Source organism: Triticum aestivum, chromosome 5B (genome assembly GCF_018294505.1).
Source record: "Triticum aestivum cultivar Chinese Spring chromosome 5B, IWGSC CS RefSeq v2.1, whole genome shotgun sequence".
NCBI classification, from domain to species: Eukaryota; Viridiplantae; Streptophyta; class Magnoliopsida; order Poales; family Poaceae; genus Triticum; species Triticum aestivum.
In genome coordinates this window covers 297,323,299-297,341,481 of record NC_057807.1, presented here as the reverse complement: position 1 = coordinate 297,341,481, position 18,183 = coordinate 297,323,299, and positions in this window count along the sequence as shown.

Here is an 18,183-nt window from a genome sequence, read left to right as displayed (position 1 = left end):
TTTATGGGAATGCCTCATCTACGTGGCTGGTTATCCAATACGGGCTCGAGCTCGTACGAAAGGGGCTTGTGTGGCGCATCAAGAATGGCCAGAGCATGCACATTTGGCATGATAGGTATATGCCCCAAGGCCCGTCTGACGAGTCGACCTTCACTTGGGGAAGCCGCAGGCTTCGGCGGGTGGTCGGGCTCCTTGACGAGTGTGGTGCATGGTGTATGGACCTTCTACACCCCTATTTCCATCCTACTGATGTCGATGTCATAAGGAACATACATACATCACCACGCCTCACCGACGACATCCTAGCATGGGCTCATGGGAATAATGGGATCTTCACTATTCGGTCTACGTACCGCTCCACGATGGATGAGTGCAAACATCCATCCGCACGCGCATTTATCAGGGCACCAGATGGTCATCGCGCCATCTGGAAGAACATATGGGTTGCCCTGCCCCCTCACCCCAAGATATGTGTGTTTGCTTGACGACCGATGACTAATTCCCTTGCAACATGGGAGAACAAATTTTCTCGCCATTTGGAAACCACTGAGATATGTCCTTTTGTGTGGCCTCGAGCGCGGGAATGGATACCACACTATGTGTAGGTGCCCCTGTGCGGTGGAGCTTTGGAGAGCGATGGCCAAGGAGTGGAGGCTCCCAAATATCAAGGATGTCCAGTACATAGGCTCTGAGTGACTCTTTGACATATTGGAGCCACTCTTCGAGACGTCCCACATAGTGTTCTTGATAACTATGCGGCCCTTGTCAAAGAGTTCTCAGCTATGATGCGAGGGGAAAGAGAGGTTAAGGTCCATGCTATAAAGGGAGTGTAATCATGTTTTTTTAGGAAAGACCATCATGGCTAGCTTTATTAAAATCAAATAATAATTACATCATTCACCAATTGGCTAAATAAAAACTTAGGAGGTTCATTAGTCCAACTGTCCTCAAATTTATTACAGAAAGTAACCTTTGCTAGATCATGAGGAACCGAGTTTGCTTCACAAAAACAATGAGTAAAGATGAACTTCCCTATAGAAGTAGTCGTATCTATGCACTCAACGAAGACAACGGCTGCTGCATCCCACCACTGGTTTTGTCCTCGGCCTCGGCAACAGTTGATGACGCTCAAAGAATCCAACTATGCTTCTACCATGTTAAAACCCAATAAGTTCACCAAATTTAAACCATCTCGCATTGCTATTGCTTTGATTGTGACAATGTCAGCTGTGAAGGGAACAAAATTGCAAAAGCCTGCAATAAAGCTTACCTTTTCAAGGGAGTGTAATCATGTTTGTATGAGCTAGTTCAAATTGGGAGGTGCGAGATTAAGATGGCTGTCTTGTTAAGATCAGGTTCCAAGACGGTTGTAAAACTGTGTGAACCGGATCGTATTGATCCATGTTAATTAACTAGATGGATACCCCGTGCGTTGCCGCGGGACATGTAGTAGGCTTCCAAGTGCTCAAATCGTTATTTTTTTAAAGGTTACAAGTATTACATTGGTCTCTTTTGGGTTGTTCATAAGAAATTGGGATGTAGTTAAGTACACACTAAACATAAACAACGGCTTTGCAGTTTGTATTTTCAAATGTCAATGAAATCACCAACCTGTAAATTCCTTTGTTAGGCTGCGTATGCACTATCAGTTAATGGAATGCATTAGAATTAGAATGAGAATGGACAAAAGAGTAACCACTTATGGACTCCGCTTTTGGAATTGGAGGATGGTTGTTTCTTGTAATCTTGTAAAAGAAGACATTAGCTTGCTCAAGGAATAACCGACTAAGGGAGTCCTGGATTAAGGGGTCCTCGGACGGTCGGACTATGTGACATGGGCCGGACTGTTGGGCTATGAAGATACAAGACAGAAGACTTCGTCCCTTGTCCGGATGGGACTCTCCTTGGCGTGGAAGGCAAGGTTGGCATTCAGATATGTAGATTCCTTTTCTCTGTAACCGACTTTGTACAACCGTAGCCCCTTCCGTGTCTATATAAACAGGAGGGCTTAGTCCATAGAGGCAATCATAATCACATAGGCTAAACTTCTAGGGTTTTAGCCATTACGATCTCGTGGTAGTTCAACCCTTGTAATACTCATATTCATCAAGATCAATCAAGCAGGAAGTAGGGTATTATCTCCATAGAGAGGGCCCGAACCTGGGTAAACATCGTGTCCCCCGTCTCCTGTTACCATCGACCTTAGACGCACAGTTTGGGACCCCCTACCCGAGATCTGCCGGTTTTGACACCGACATTGGTGCTTTCATTGAGAGTTCCGTTGTGATGTCAAAGACATGATTGATGGCTCGCCTTGTTATCAAGGACAATATCACCTCCGGAGGAGCCCTGGCCACAGGTCAAGCCCTCCGGCTAGGCGGCTTTACCATGACCGTCCGTTCGGCCGTTGGGCCGACGATGACTTCTCGGGTCATCGAAAAGCGCCTCCGTGTCGACTCCGAATACTCCAAACGGATGGATCCGACAGAATTGTCGTCCTTAAACGAACTCCTGGATCGCATCGCCGCCTTGGGGGTCGCTACAGACTACGGCCAGATTGGGCTTAAACCTGATCAGAGAGAAATCAAATCTCCGCCGATCACCCATTAGATAGCGGTAGTAGAGGAGCAACACAATAACTCTTCCTCTATATTCAGGATGAACTATGTTCGGACCTCCGAGCTCGACGAGCCGGATGCCTGTCCGCGGAAAGACGTGGCCCGCCCTCCGAACCTAGAGTCGGACGGCGGACCTGAAAAATTGTTTGATATTTCGGAACCCGAACTGTTAAGTGATAACCCACAAGTGTAGGGGATCACAACAGCTTTCGAGGGTAACGTATTCAACCCAAATTTATTGATTCGACACAAGGGGAGCCAAAGAATATTCTTAAGTATTAACAGTTCAGTTGTCAAATCAACCACACCTGGATAACTTAGTATTTACAGCAAAGTATTTAGTAGCAAAGTAGTATGATAGTAAAGGTAACAATGGCAAAAGTAAAGATAATAGTTTTGTAGTGATTGTAACAGTAGCAATGGAAAAGTAAATAAGCGGAGCACAATATGTGAAAAGCTCGTAGGCATTGGATCAGTGATGGATAATTATGTCGGATGCGATTCCTCATGTAATAGCTATAACATAGGGTGACACAGAACTAGCTCCAGTTCATCAATGTAATGTAGGCATGTATTCCGAATATAGTCATACGTGCTGATGGAAAAGAACTTGCATGACATCTTTTGTCCTACCCTCCCGTGGCAGTGGTGTCCTAGCGGAAACTAAGGGATATTAAGGCCTCCTTTTAATAGAGAACTGGAACAAAGCATTAGCACATAGTGAATACATGAACTCCTCAAACTACGGTCATCACCGAGAAGTATCCCGATTATTGTCACTTCGGGGGTTTCAGATCATAACACATAATAGGTGACTATAGACTTGCAAGATAGGATCAAGAACACACATATATTCATGAAAACATAATAGGTTCAGATCTGAAATCATGGCACTCGGGCCCTAGTGACAAGCATTAAGCATAGCAAAGTCATAGCAACATCAATCTCAGAACATAGTGGATACTAGGGATCAAACCCTAACAAAACTAACTTGATTACATGGTAAATCTCATCCAACCCATCACCGTCCAGCAAGCCTACGATGGAATTACTCACGCACGCCGTTGAGCATCATGAAATTGGTGATGGAGGATGGTTGATGATGACGACGACAACGAATCCCCCTCTCCGGAGCCCCGAACGGACTCCAGATCAGCCCTCCCGAGAGAGATTAGGGCTTGGCGGCGGCTCCGTATCGTAAAACGCGATGAAACTTTCTCTCTGATTTTTTTCTCCGCGAAACGGAGTATATGGAGTTGGAGTTGAGGTCGGTGGAGCCTCAGGGGGCCCACGAGACAGGGGGCGCGCCCAGGGGAAGGGCGCGCCCCCCACCCTCATGGACAGAGTGTGGCCCCCCTGGTCTTTATTCTTTCATCAGTATTTTTTATATTTTCCAAAACTTGTCTCCGTGGATTTCAGGTCATTCCGAGAACTTTTGTTTTCTACACATAAAACAACATCATGGCAGTTCTGTTGAAAACAGCATCAGTCCGGGTTAGTTTCATTCAAATCATACAAGTTAGAGTCCAAAACAAGGGCAAAAGTGTTTGGAAAAGTAGATACGTTGGAGACGTATCAACTCCCCCAAGCTTAAACCTTTGCTTGTCCTCAAGCAATTCAGTTGATAAACTGAAAGTGATAAATAAAAACTTTTACAAACTCTATTTGCTCTTGTTATTGTAAACATGTAAATCCAGTATTCAAGTTTCAGCAAGTATTAGGAACTAACCATACTCACAATAACACTAAGGTCTCACAATTACTCATATCAATGGCATAATCAGCTAGCGAGCGATAATAATAAAACTCGGATGACAACACTTTCTCAAAACAATCATAATATGATATAACAAAATGGTATCTCGCTACCCCTTTCTAAGACCGCAAAACATAAATGCAGAGCACCTTTAAAGATCAAGGACTAACTAAACATTGTAATTCATGGTAAAAGAGATTCAGTCAAGTCATACCCAATATAAACCAATAGTAATGAATGCAAATGACAGTGTGCTCTCCAGCGGGTGAATAAGAGGCATGATGACTCAACATAAAAGTAAATAGATAGCCCCTTCGCACAGGGAAGCAGGGATTTGTAGAGGTGCCAGAGCTTGATTTTAAAATAGAGGGGAATAACATTTTGAGCGGCATACTTCCGCTGTCAACGCAACAACTATGAGATGGCAATATCTTCCATACTACATGCATTATAGGCAGTTCCCAAACAAAATGGTAAAAGTTTATACTCCCCCCCCCCACCAACAAGCATCAATCCATGGCTTGCTCGAAACAACGAGTGCATCCAACTAACAACAGCCCTGGGGGAGTTTTGTTTAATTAATTTGATTTGCTTTAATCTTTTTTCGGATCATGGGACTAGGGAAACAACGAGTGCCTCCAACTAACAACAGCCCTGAAAGCATCAATCCCGGTTACCGTCCCTTTCTCGTGAATGAGGAGCAGAGTCCATTGCTCTTGAGAATAACACACCTAGCATGGAAGATATAGGCAGCCCTAGTTGAAACATGAGCTGCTCGAGCATACAAAACAGAATTTCATTTGAAGGTTTGGAGTTTGGCACATACAAATTTACTTGGAATGGCAGGTAGATACCGCATATAGGAAGGTATGGTGGACTCATATGGAATAACTTTGGGGTTTATGGAGTTTGGATGCACAAGCAGTATTTCTGCTTAGTACAGGTGAAGGCTAGCAAAAGACTAGGAAGCGACCAACTGAGAGAGCGACAACGGTCATGAACATGCATTAAAATTAATTCACACCAAGCACAAGCATGAGTAGGATATAATCCACCATGAACATAAATATCGTGAAGGCTATGTTGATTTGTTTCAACTACATGCGTGAACATGTGCCAAGTCAAGTCACTCAATTCATTCAAAGGAGGATACCATCCCATCATACCACATCACTAGATCATTGATGGCGCGCGTTACCGCGCCCGTCCCTTTCTTCAATGTAATATGAATTTATTTACTTAGATATATGATGGTATGCACGAGAGCCAATCTATATGTCACAAATTTAAGAATGATCGTGCAGACAAAGAAACAACTACAGTCACATCTTTGCAGGCACTATCAATGAATATTCATTCATGTGCAAGAGTTGTCAAACTATACAATATAAAACAGGTCGATTGAGGATTTTGAAAAGGTTTACCTTCAAATATGTTCCATGTCCAAATAAAGCTGACTTCAATGAAGCTGAAAACAAAGTTGTACATACCTCTAAGAAGATCTTCTTGCTAGTTTATATCACCAAAACATCATATGAAGTGAAAATCTCCTCAGTATCACCTTGATTCATGTATATTGTAATCATGGTACATAGTACATAGTATGCGGCATAATTCCATAGAAAGAGAGATTGGGAGTCAACCTTTGGGTTCCTTGTCTATTTGTTGTAGATCCAGCATTGGTGGAGTTCAATGGCAGGTGAAGGAATTGTTGTATGAAGAAAACTGTAGGTATTGTAAGACAAATTAAAATGTATTGTCTCCAAGGAAATGGTTTGAACAGTGTTGTTATACCAGGGAAACAACAAAGAGCCGAAGAGGTGATGTGCTTGTGGTAGAAGAGGACTACAAGGCGTTTTCTTATTCTGTGACCAAGTTGGAACCGTCACTTGGTTGAATCTGAATCTGGCATGAAAAAGCAATCTAGCCAAATATATGAAGATATATGAAGGTATCCAACATAAAATTAGGTAGATGTTTGTTCAAGGAATATATAACTTATTTGCAAAAAAGAAATATATTTAACCTCCAATCTAGCAAAATCACCCTTCTAAGGTCCATGTTCGAACTACGAACAAAATCGAGTAAGCAAGTACTATTTCCCAAGGGACATCCCAAACTACTTGAGAAAGTGACTTGTCCATTTTATATTTTGCATAGCAAAAAGAACCTTTACCTGAATTACTATTATCTACTTTTTGAAATGTTGCTTAGTGAGCAATCATATGGTTGGTCCAACAAAACTATCTTCCAATTGATTAATCCATTCATGGTTGCAAGGTTCGGTAAATAAATACATAGATTTCTCATAATTTGCTAGTTGTCTGTGCATAATTGAAAGGTTTTAAAAACGAATAGGTACAAGCCCATAATTTCCTAGCTTCGGTCTGGTAAACTACATTCAAGATATGTAGTTGAGTGATCAAATACTCCTCTCTGTTCCAAAATATAAGAGGTTTTGGTATGCTTAGTTTAGCCTACCGAAACATCTTATATTTTGAAACAGAGGTGATACAATATTCTGTGATTGAAGAAGATCACTAAATCTATGTTGCTGTTGTTTGTTAAAAACTTAGCATTAAATAATTATCATAGGTTATTATGTTCCAGATAATAAAGGTCATATACACCTCAGTACAACTACAAACCGATGCCAACCATCTAGTTCACCTCCTCGGCAAACAATTTGATCTTAGGCGCCACTGTATGCATGGCCTCCATCGCCCAAGACGTCTCCAGTTTCAGAACTCCTGCAGGAAGATGCTAGAACCAAAACCACATAAAATCCTTCCAAAGTTCAAATTAATTTATCTATATTGTTCCTACAGACTGTAAAGAAGGCAGTACACACCTTGCAGTCTTCGCGAAGTAGAATAAGCGGATCGGTTTGATTTGCCACCGACTTAGTGCTCACTCCTGAAACAAGCACATATGGATTGGATTTGCCACCGCTGTCGTTGCACGCACTTTTGGATGACTCCGGGAGGACCATGCTGCTCGTTGCGGCTCCACACGAATCTGGCGCTCCACTAGAAGGCAGCAACATGCCCAATTGGGTCCCACGCGGGGAGGCTGCGACAAGCATGGGAAGCTGATGCACCCCGGTCGCCATTGTCTTTTATTTAGAAAAGGATGCTTGTATTCATATTTTTATATGCAGTACATGACAACAACACATACAAGCACTCCGTACACAAACAAAGACTGAAACAGACCACAAGCCCCACAACCTAAGCACAGCGATCCTTACAACATTAAACTCCAGGCTCGCCTTAACCACCTGCCGGCAGGCCGCTCGTCGTCTGCTTGAGCCAAAAGAAGCCATTTCCCCGCATCGCCATCTATGGCTTTTGAGGCCACATAATAGGTCCTGCCCCATCAGACGGGACCGAGGTCAGATTCCGGCATATCGGTCGGGGACAATCCCCACGAAAAAGTCAGCTCCATACCTTCATCATGGCTCCAGCACACCAAAGACGCAAAGGTATATGAACCACCACAAACCATAACCCGAAAACAGGGCCTATAGCCCCAACTCCGACTGCGCTCCGGTCGCCATCACCACATCTGACGAAGCTTTTGAACACGAGATCCACCGCCACGGCCTCCGGTCTACCGGATCCGCAACGCACAAAAGCCCCTGGATTGTCGCCAACACCGCCCAGCGCCAAACGGACACGAAGAAGTCAAACTCGCCATTATTCAGCTTGCCTCCATCTTCCCTGCCCCGATGGCGCCGCCGCCGCCATCGCCACTGTTATCTACGTGGGAAACGGTTGGGAGCACGAAGAGGTAGGCCAGGAGGGGAGGGGTGAGGTGCACGTAAAACAGCCGTTCGCTAAGGATCATACGCTAGACTGTGTAGGAGAACGAGAGGGCTCCAAAATAGTTTCGGGAATAGCAGCCCACAGAACAGTAAGCCCATGAGTAGTCCAGGCGCGTGGAGACGTGCGTGAAACGGGGTCTACAGATCAGATCGGACAACCCAAAATAGTTTGATCGGAAAAACGGACAGCTGAAAGTGCTAATCGCTGAGAGAGCTCGGTTTAGGCTCAGTTTTACTATTCTTAATAATCATTTTAATAGCATGTTGGCACGCAAGGTAAACCATTATAACTCATAGGTAATCAAGCATGGCACAAGCAACTATAATCTCTAAGGGTCATTGCAAATATGTTTACTTCATAATAAGCTGAATCAGGAACGATGAACTCATCATATTTACAAAAACAAGAGAGGTCGAGTTCATACCAGCTTTTCTTATCTCAATCAGTCCATCATATATCGTCATTATTGCCTTTCACTTGCACGACCGAACGATGTGTATAATAATAATAGTGCACGTGCATTGGACTAAGCTGGAATCTGCAAGCATTCAACTCAAGAGAGAAGACAAAGTAATATGGGCACTAATTAAATACAATCATGCAAACGAGAGCCACCACACATTTTCAATATGGTCTTCTATTCTCGACCCCCAAAGGAAAGGAAAGAAAAGAAAACTATTTACACGGGAAAGCTCCCAACAAGTAAGAAGAAGAACGAGAAATCTTTTTGGGTTTTCAATTTAATTTCTACTACAAGCATGGAAATTGAACTAACTAATTTTTTGGTTTTTCTTAAGGTTTATCAAACACACAAGAAGAAAGCTAGAAAAAGAAAATTAAACTAACATGGATAATATAATGAAAGAGTATGAGCACCGACAACTAGAATAGTGTGTGAACATGAATGTAAAGTTGGTGAGAAATACGTACTCCCCCAAGCTTAGGCTTTTGGCCTAAGTTGGTCTACTACCACGGACCGCGGCTACTCTCCCCGGTGTACTGAGAGGTGTAATCAGGATACCACTGGCTGGTCATCTCCCCCGGATCCCACTGGTAAGATGATGCACGATAAGGGTCCAGTGAAGGTTCCGGCTCAGGCTCAGGTTCTGGAGTGGATGCTTGGCCTCGATGAGCGTACACCGCTCCCGGCGTGACAAGAAAATTATCTGCAGTCAAATCAAACAACAGAGGCGCAGACAGAATAATAGTCTCATTGTGTTTCTTATAAAATCTCAGGTTATACAGAAGCATCTTATCTTTGTTGTCAATAATAAACTCATGCGCTACCATGCTACTGTAATCTAAAATGTAAGGAGGCAATATTGTCTCCTCTTTCTCATGGTGCCTAATAGGTATCTCAAAATATCTAGCAAGACGTGCATCATAGATAGCTCCAAAAATGGGGCCTTTTGTACGATTCAGGCTTAGCCGTTTAGCAATGACGGCACCCATACTAAAACTATTATCTCCAAACAAGGCATGGTGAAGAATAATAATATCAGGAACATTGAAGTTTCCACTATTTCCATGACCAATCAAGAATCTACTAGCAAATATGGCAAAGTAGCATAAAACAGGAAAGTGTATGCTAGAGATTCTCGCATCAGAACCCTTATTTGGATCCCCTACAGTGATAGTGTTAACAAAGCCATCCACATCTTTACGATGTGGTTCCTCTAATTTTCCCTCAAAGGGTATCCTACATACCGTGCAAAAATTACGTAAAGACATTTCCCTGAATTCATCATATAAATGAAATGATACTGAAGGCGGTGACTTCTTAGGATAATAATAAAAGTTTTGCACGAAAGTATTGGTGAGTAAGAGATACTGATCGATCCGGACATGGAGGAAATCGGTGAGGCCTGCATTCTCGATCAAAGAACAAAAGTCTTCATCATTCCAGCTTCTCTCAAGAAATTGTCAGAGGGCCATTCACACGGTCGTACTTCCGCTATGCGAGGAAGATTATATTTGGCCTTTTCCTTCTCTTTAGCTTGTTTTTCTTGGGAGCCTTGGCTAGAAGAGCCCCTCAAAAATCTCCTTAACATTTTCTGATTTTTTTAAATTTTTAGTAACTTCAAAATAGAAGTGAATAAAACTAAACAAGATTGGTAGCAACTACTCCTACAAGTGCCTAGAGCCTATATCATGCATTAGAATTACTTGGGACCTCATAAATTTGACATGCAAGCTCAAGAACAGGGTCACCTATGCAGCAAAAATTTGCAATAAATAAAACACTAGAACAAAAACTAATTGGACCAATGGAGGAGTCACATACCAAGCAACAATCTCCCAAAGCAGTTTTGTGAATAGAGCTTTGAGCAAGGAGATCGACAATCGCAGCAAAATGAGCTAGAACTCGTGCTTGAGCTGGATGGGGATTTTTTTTGGGAAGAAGATGGAGTGTGTGGGTGCTGCCATAAGTGGAGAGGGGCCACCTGTTGGGGAACGTAGGAGAAATTCAAAATTTTCCTACGTGTCACCAAGATCTATCTATGGAGAAACCAGCTACGAGTAGAAGGAGAGTGCATCTACATACCCTTGTAGATCGCTAAGCGGAAGCGTTCAAGTGAACGGGGTTGATGGAGTCGTACTCGTCGTGATTCAGATCACCGATGATCCTAGTGCCGAACGGATGGCACCTCCGCGTTCAACACACGTACAGCCCGGTGACGTCTCCCACGCCTTGATCCAGCAAGGAGAGAGGGAGAGGTTGAGGAAGACTCCATCCAACAGCATCACAACGGCGTGGTGGTGGTGGAGGAGCGTGGCAATCCAGCAGGGCTTCGCCAAGCACCATGGGAGAGGAGGAGGAGGGAGAGAGGCAGGGCTGCACCAACGAGAGATCAAATCGCGTGTTATGGGCAGCCCCATGCCTCAATATATATAGGGGGGAAGGGGGCTGCGCCCCCTTTAGGGTTTTCCCACCCCCTAGGGGCGGCGGCCAGCCCTAGATGGGTTTTGGGGTGCGGCCAAGAAGGGGGGAGGAGTCCATCCTCCCCAAGGCACCTCGGAGGTGCCTTCCCCTTTGAGGACTCTTCCCTCTAGGGTTCCCTAGGCGCATGGGCTTCTTGGGGCTGGTGCCCTTGGCCCATGTAGGCCAAGGCGCACCCCCTACAGCCCATGTGGCCCCCCGGGGCAGGTGGCCCCACCCGGTGGGCCCCCGGGACCCTTCCGGTGGTCCCGGTACAATACCGATGACCCCGAAACTTGTCCCGATGGCCGAAACAGGACTTCCTATATATAAATCTTTACCTCCGGACCATTCCGGAACTCCTCGTGACGTCCGGGATCTCATCCGGGACTCCGAACAACATTCAGTAACCACATACAAGCTTCCTTTATAACCCTAGCGTCATCGAACCTTAAGTGTGTAGACCCTACGGGTTCGGGAGACATGCAGACATGACCGAGACGTTCTCCGGTCAATAACCAACAGCGGGATCTGGATACCCATGTTGGCTCCCACATGTTCCACGATGATCTCATCGGATGAACCACGATGTCAAGGACTCAATCGATCCCGTATACAATTCCCTTTGTCTAGCGGTATTTTACTTGCCCGAGATTCGATCGTCGGTATACCGATACCTTGTTCAATCTCGTTACCGGCAAGTCTCTTTACTCGTTCCATAACACATCATCCCGTGATCAACCCCTTGGTCACATTGTGCACATTATGATGATGTCCTACCGAGTGGGCCCAGAGATACCTCTCCGTTTACACGGAGTGACAAATCCCAGTCTCGATCCGTATAAAACAATAGATACTTTCGGAGATACCTGTAGTGCACCTTTATAGTCACCCAGTTACGTTGTGACGTTTGATACACCCAAAGCACTCCTACGGTATCCAGGAGTTACACGCTCTCATGGTCAAAGGAAGAGATACTTGACATTGGCAAAGCTCTAGCAAACGAACTACACGATCTTTGTGCTATGCTTAGGATTGGGTCTTGTCCATCACATCATTCTCCTAATGATGTGATCCCGTTATCAACGACATCCAATGTCCATAGCCAGGAAACCATGACTATCTGTTGATCACAACGAGCTAGTCAACTAGAGGCTCACTAGGGACATATTGTGGTCTATGTATTCACACGTGTATTACGATTTCCGGATAATACAGTTATAGCATGAATAAAAGACTATTATCATGAACAAAGAAATATAATAATAACTTATTTATTATTGCCTTTAGGGCATATTTCCAACACCACCATGGGCCCACGAGACAGGCAGGCGCGCCCAGGGGGTGTGGGCGCGCCCTCCACCCTCGTGGCCAGGTGCCTGCCCTTCCTGCAGTGTGTTCAGTGCCTAAAATCCTCAAATATTCCATAAAAAATCATACTAAATTTGCAGGGCATTTGGAGCACTTTTATTTTTGGGATATTTTTTATTGCACGGATAATTCAGAAAGCAGACGGATAATACTATTTTTGCTTTATTTATTCTAAATAATAGAAAGTAAAAAGAGGGTACAAAAGGTTGTGCCTTCTAGTTTCATCCATCTCATGATCATCAAAAAGAATCCACTAACAAGGTTAATCAAGTCTTGTTAACAAACTCATTCCGAATAACATGGAACCGGAGAAATTTCGAATAACACTAGGTTACCTCAACGGGGATATGAACATCCCCAACAATAAGAATATCATACTTTTTCTTGATAGTAGGAAGAGGAAATTCATCAAGCAAATCATTTTGAGCTTTAAGTACTTGCTCAGCTTGGGTAGCAACCATAGAAGCATATTTGCTAATGAGTTTAAGTTCACCTTTAACTCTAGCCATATAATCACTCAAGCGTCCTATCTCAAAAGCATTATTCTTTAACTCTCTACCAACATAAGCATTAAAACTTTCTTGTCTAGCCATAAAGTCATCAAATTCATCTAAGCATGGGCTATGAAATTTAGTAGACGGGATTTCAACTTTATCGTATCTATAGAGAGAATTTACCTTTACTACCTGTGTCGGGTTATCAAGACAATGTGGTTCTTCAACAGGCGGTATATTAAGACCATGTATTTCTTCAATAGGAGGTAAATTCTTAACATCTTCAGCTTTAATACATTTTTCTTTCATTGATTTCTTTGCCTCTTGCATATCTTCAGGACTGAGAAATAAAACACCTCTCTTCTTCGGAGTGGGTTTAGGAATAGGCTCAGGAGTTGGCTCAATTGGTTCAGGAATTGTCTCAGGAACTGGCTCAGGAAGAGTCCAATTATTTTCATTAGTCAACATATTATTCAATAGTAATTCAGCTTCGTCGACTGTTCTTTCCCTGAAAACACAACCAGCACAACTATCCAAGTAGTCCTTCGAAGCATCAGTTAGTCTATTATAAAAGATATCAAGTATATAATAATAGCGAGACTTCTCATCATTAGTAAATAGGGTGGCTATATCATTTAACTTGGTAAGTGTGCCACAACAGTTTCAGATTCAAGGCCATAAAAAAGATCAGATTCAACCAAAGTAATAATTTCAGGATCAACAGAGAATTCATAATCCTTATCAGTAACACAGATAGGTGAACTAGAAAAAGCAGGGTTAGGTTTCATTCTAGCATTAAGAGATTGCTGCTTCCATTTAGCTAATAACTTTTTAAGATCATATATATCTTTGCAAGCAAAAATAGCTCTAGCAGTTTCCTCATCCATAACATAACCCTCAGGAACAACAGGTAATTCATAATCAGGGGGAGAACTTTCATCATCACTATCATCAATAATAACATCTTCAATAATTTCATTCTCTCTAACCCTAGCAAGTTGTTCATCAAGAAATTCACCTAATGGCAAAGTAGTATCACGCACAGAAGTAGTTTCATCATAAATATCATGCATAGCAGAAGTGGCATCATCAATAACATGCGACATATCATAATTCATAGCAGTAGCAGGTTTAGGTGTCGAAGCTTACTCAAAACAGAAGGAGAATCTAGTGCAGAGCTAGATGGAAGTTCCTTACCTCCCCTCGTAGTTGAGGGGAAAATCTTGGTTCTTTCGTCTTTCAAGTTCCTCATAGTGATCAACAGATATAAATCCCAAGTGACTGAAAGAATAGAGCTATGCTCCCCGGAAACGGCACCAGAAATTAGTCTTGATAACCCACAAGTGTAGGGGATCGCAACAGCTTTCGAGGGTAAAGTATTCAACCCAAATTTATTGATTCGACACAAGGGGAGCTGTCGGTGTCAAAACCGGCGGATCTCGGGTAGGGGGTCCTGAACTGTGCGTCTAGGTGGATGGTAACAGGAGACAAGGGACACGATGTTTTTACCCAGGTTTGGGCCTCTTGATGGAGGTAAAACCCTACTCCTGCTTGATTAATATTGATGATATGGGTAGTACAAGAGTAGATCTACCACGAGATCGGAGAGGCTAAACCCTAGAAGCTAGCCTATGGTATGATTGTTGTTCGTCCTGTGGACTAAAACCCTCCGGTTTATATAGGCACCGAAGAGGGTTAGGGTTACACAGAGTCGGTTACAATGGTAGGAGATCTACATATCCGTATCGCCAAGCTTGCCTTCCACGCCAAGGAAAGTCCCATCCGGACACGGGACGAAGTCTTCAATCTTGTATCTTCATAGTCCAGGAGTCCGGCCAAAGGTGATAGTTCGGCTATCCGGACACCCCTAATCCGGGACTCCCTCAGTAGCCCCCGAACCAGGCTTCAATGGCGATGAGTCCGACGTGTAGATTGTCTTCGGCATTGCAAGGCGGGTTCTTCTCCAAATCCTGTGTACCTGTTTGAATAGCATCCGGCTTCTTGTAAATATTGCGCTCCTCGGCTTCCACGCCCAATAATGGCCATCTTCCATGTGTCGAACGAATGCGAAAAGCCAGGGTATTTTTACATTATACCCCCCTAGCCGCGCAAATGAGCTGCCTATAAAAGAGACGAGGATCTAGATCCGAATCACACCATCCTCCCTTCGCGAGCATTCATCAGAGCGCATCTGACAGAAATCCATTCCATCGCGACTCCTCCTCTCGCCCTTCCAGCCCCCAGCCTGGAGATTGGGAGAGATTCTCCGTCCCTCACAGCAAGTTAGTGACGCTCCAAACCAAGGGATTTCTTCCCCCAGCCTTCATGGTTCCGGTTCGAGCCGGACTCACCACCTATGTGGGCGGAAAGCAAGCGGAGAGCGTCCCCAGCCCCTCCAAAGGAGAGAGGGTGTGCCTTATCTCTTATTTGATAAGAGGGCTCGGATTTCCAATTCATCCGTTTCTCCGGGGGCTCTTGGAGTTCTACGGCCTCCAGTTGCACAACCTTACGCCTGCCTCTATTCTGCATATTGCGGGCTTCGTGGCCCTTTGCGAGCTGTTTTTGGGCATTGAGGCTCATTTTACGCTATGGAAGAAGCCGTTCTTCCTTGTGCCCCATTCTCAAGAGGGGTCTATATATCAAGTGGGTGGAGCCGAACTATGGCGCATCGCCGGGACCGGATATCTATCCGGAACCCCGAAGAAGGCGTCCGAGGACTGGCCTTCGGAGTGGTTTTATATAGAAGATGTCCCCCTGCCGGACCCTGTCCGGATCGGCCTCCCTGAGTTCAATAATGCTCCTTTGAAGAAACGCCTAAGCTGGCGTCCACGGAGCCCTCGGAAGGAAAATGACAGGGACGTCCTTTACTTGATGAGCCGGATAAGGTTGTTGGCTCATTCCGGACTGACCATGATCGGGGTCATGGCCACATGCATTATGCGGGGGGTGCAGCCGCTCCAGTATAGAGGCCACCCCATGTGGGATTTCAACGGGGAGGATGATGCCACCCGCTGCGGCCGTAAGGGGCCGGGATCGGTGGCCGATCTAGTGAAGATCTTGTCCGCGTTGTATGAGGGAGAAGAGGAGGAATTTCTCCGCGTCAATCCACAAAACGGATTTTCTATGTACAATCCTCCGAGCTGGGTAAGCGGACATTTCTTTTTGCATATCCGATCCATATTCCCATAGTCAAGTATCCCATTTTGTGATTTCGGTGCAGGAACTGCGCCAGGCCGTAAAGGACATAAACAGCCCGCCTCCACAACCCGAGGATCCGGAACGGTTCCTCAATCCGACCTCGCAAGAGGATCCGGACATATTAGTGGAGCTGATTGATGGGGTATTTCACCAACTGAGCATCGATAATGCCTTGGTCGCATTACGGCTGATTACCCCGGAATACTTCCAGCCTCACAAGTAACTGAGACCAAAGTCTCAATACTTTGAAAATGACCCATCCGTGCTTATTTTTGATCACCGTATACTGATGGCGTTTCGCAGGGGGCGCCCTCGAGGCAGAAGGCCGATCCCGCGGCGGCTAGCCAACAAGGGGCAGCACGGCCCAGCAGGCTAAAAAGAAGTGCAGTCCGGATCGAAACTCCGGCGCAACGGTATGGCGTGCCACCTTACTCCCAGGCTTTATTCCTGGGAGACATACTAACGCTCATGCTTTTTCAGGAAGAAGAGCGCTCGCCGGACTGTATCCGGAGAGGTTGCCAATCAGTCCTCCGCTCGCCAGGCTCCAAAGCCAGGTCCAGAAGCGGAGACGAACACGAGGCATGTGTCAGATGCTCCTCCGACAGAGGATGCCGACAGGTTATCTGCCACCAATTCCGAGGTGGAGAGTTCCATGAATCACAGGCATCGCCAGACAGTCCTTCGCGACGCATGTTTCTCCCCAGAGGCATTGGATGCCTTTAATTTGGGAGATGCGCACCTCCGTGCTGCTCAAAATGGTCTAGCCAGAGCAACGGAGCAGTATGTAAAAGACATACGGGTGAGAAAATTTGACAGTTATATATGCCAGTAGCCCCCGAGACTTGAAATAGTTAGAATAACTGATTTAAGGATCGTTTATTGTGCAGGATCTTACAGAAAATAATATCCAACTATCCCAGGAGCTGGAGGAGTGCAAAGCCCAACTTGAGGCCGCACTAGCCGCATCGGGGGAAGGCAAAGAGACCCCCTCTGGTAATATACGCTTCAAAAGATAAATAACTTGTGAAGTGCGGCGTGTGTAGAAGTCTGACAATAATATTGCAGATCGCGCCGGAATAGATCCGAACAAGCAACAACTCAAGCACCGGTTAAAAACCGGCGAGAATGTGCTTACAAGGGTGAGGCAAGAGAAAACTAATCTCCAAGATGCCAACACCCGGCTGGGTGAGGAACTAAAGGATGTTCGCGCCCAGCTGTCTGACTCCGTGAAGGAGAATCGACGGCTTCGACGCGGCATTTTTAGTAAGTGCTTGAGTGAACTTTGAAAAAGAGTTCGGCGAGGAATTCCACTAACAGAGGTTTGTCTGTAGGTATGCTCACACGCCGTCCTGCAGAGGAGATGCCCGGTTCTACGGGTGACCTTCTTCCCGAGCTCTTGCAACTGCACGAACGAGTTCGGCAGGTGATGAAAGACGTCACTCAGGCCTTATGGCCATCTATCTCCCTGTCCGAAGGCCTTGGAGAGCTTGCAGAGAGGCTTCAGGGAGCGCGGTGGCGCTTCCGATTATGGAAGATATCGGCCTGCCGACAAGGTGCCAGGGAGGCCTGGGCAATGGTGAAGACGCAGTATACGAAGGCTGACCCAAACCACATGGCCAAGGTCGGACCTGTGGGGCCCGATGGGAAGGAGATCCCTGTGAGCTTAGTGTACGGCCAAGTAGAATTGGCCGCAAAGTATTCCCAGCAGGACTGTAAACTAGATAGCCTATTAGATGGCATCGAAGAGGAATACAATCAGTCAAATTGACTATGTAATTTAAGATGACATGAAAAATGCCTTCTAGCCGGATTGTAGATCGTTTGTCATAGCAGACCTTTTCGCTTCAACCTCGGGACCCAATAGTTCGGAGTGTGTCCGAATACCCTCGCGGTTATACAAGAACCGGGGCATGCGTGGATACCAGGCATAGGGGTCATTAGTGCTTTATCAGACAAGTGCCCAACTAGTTATGTTATATTACATGGTTAGTAAGAAACA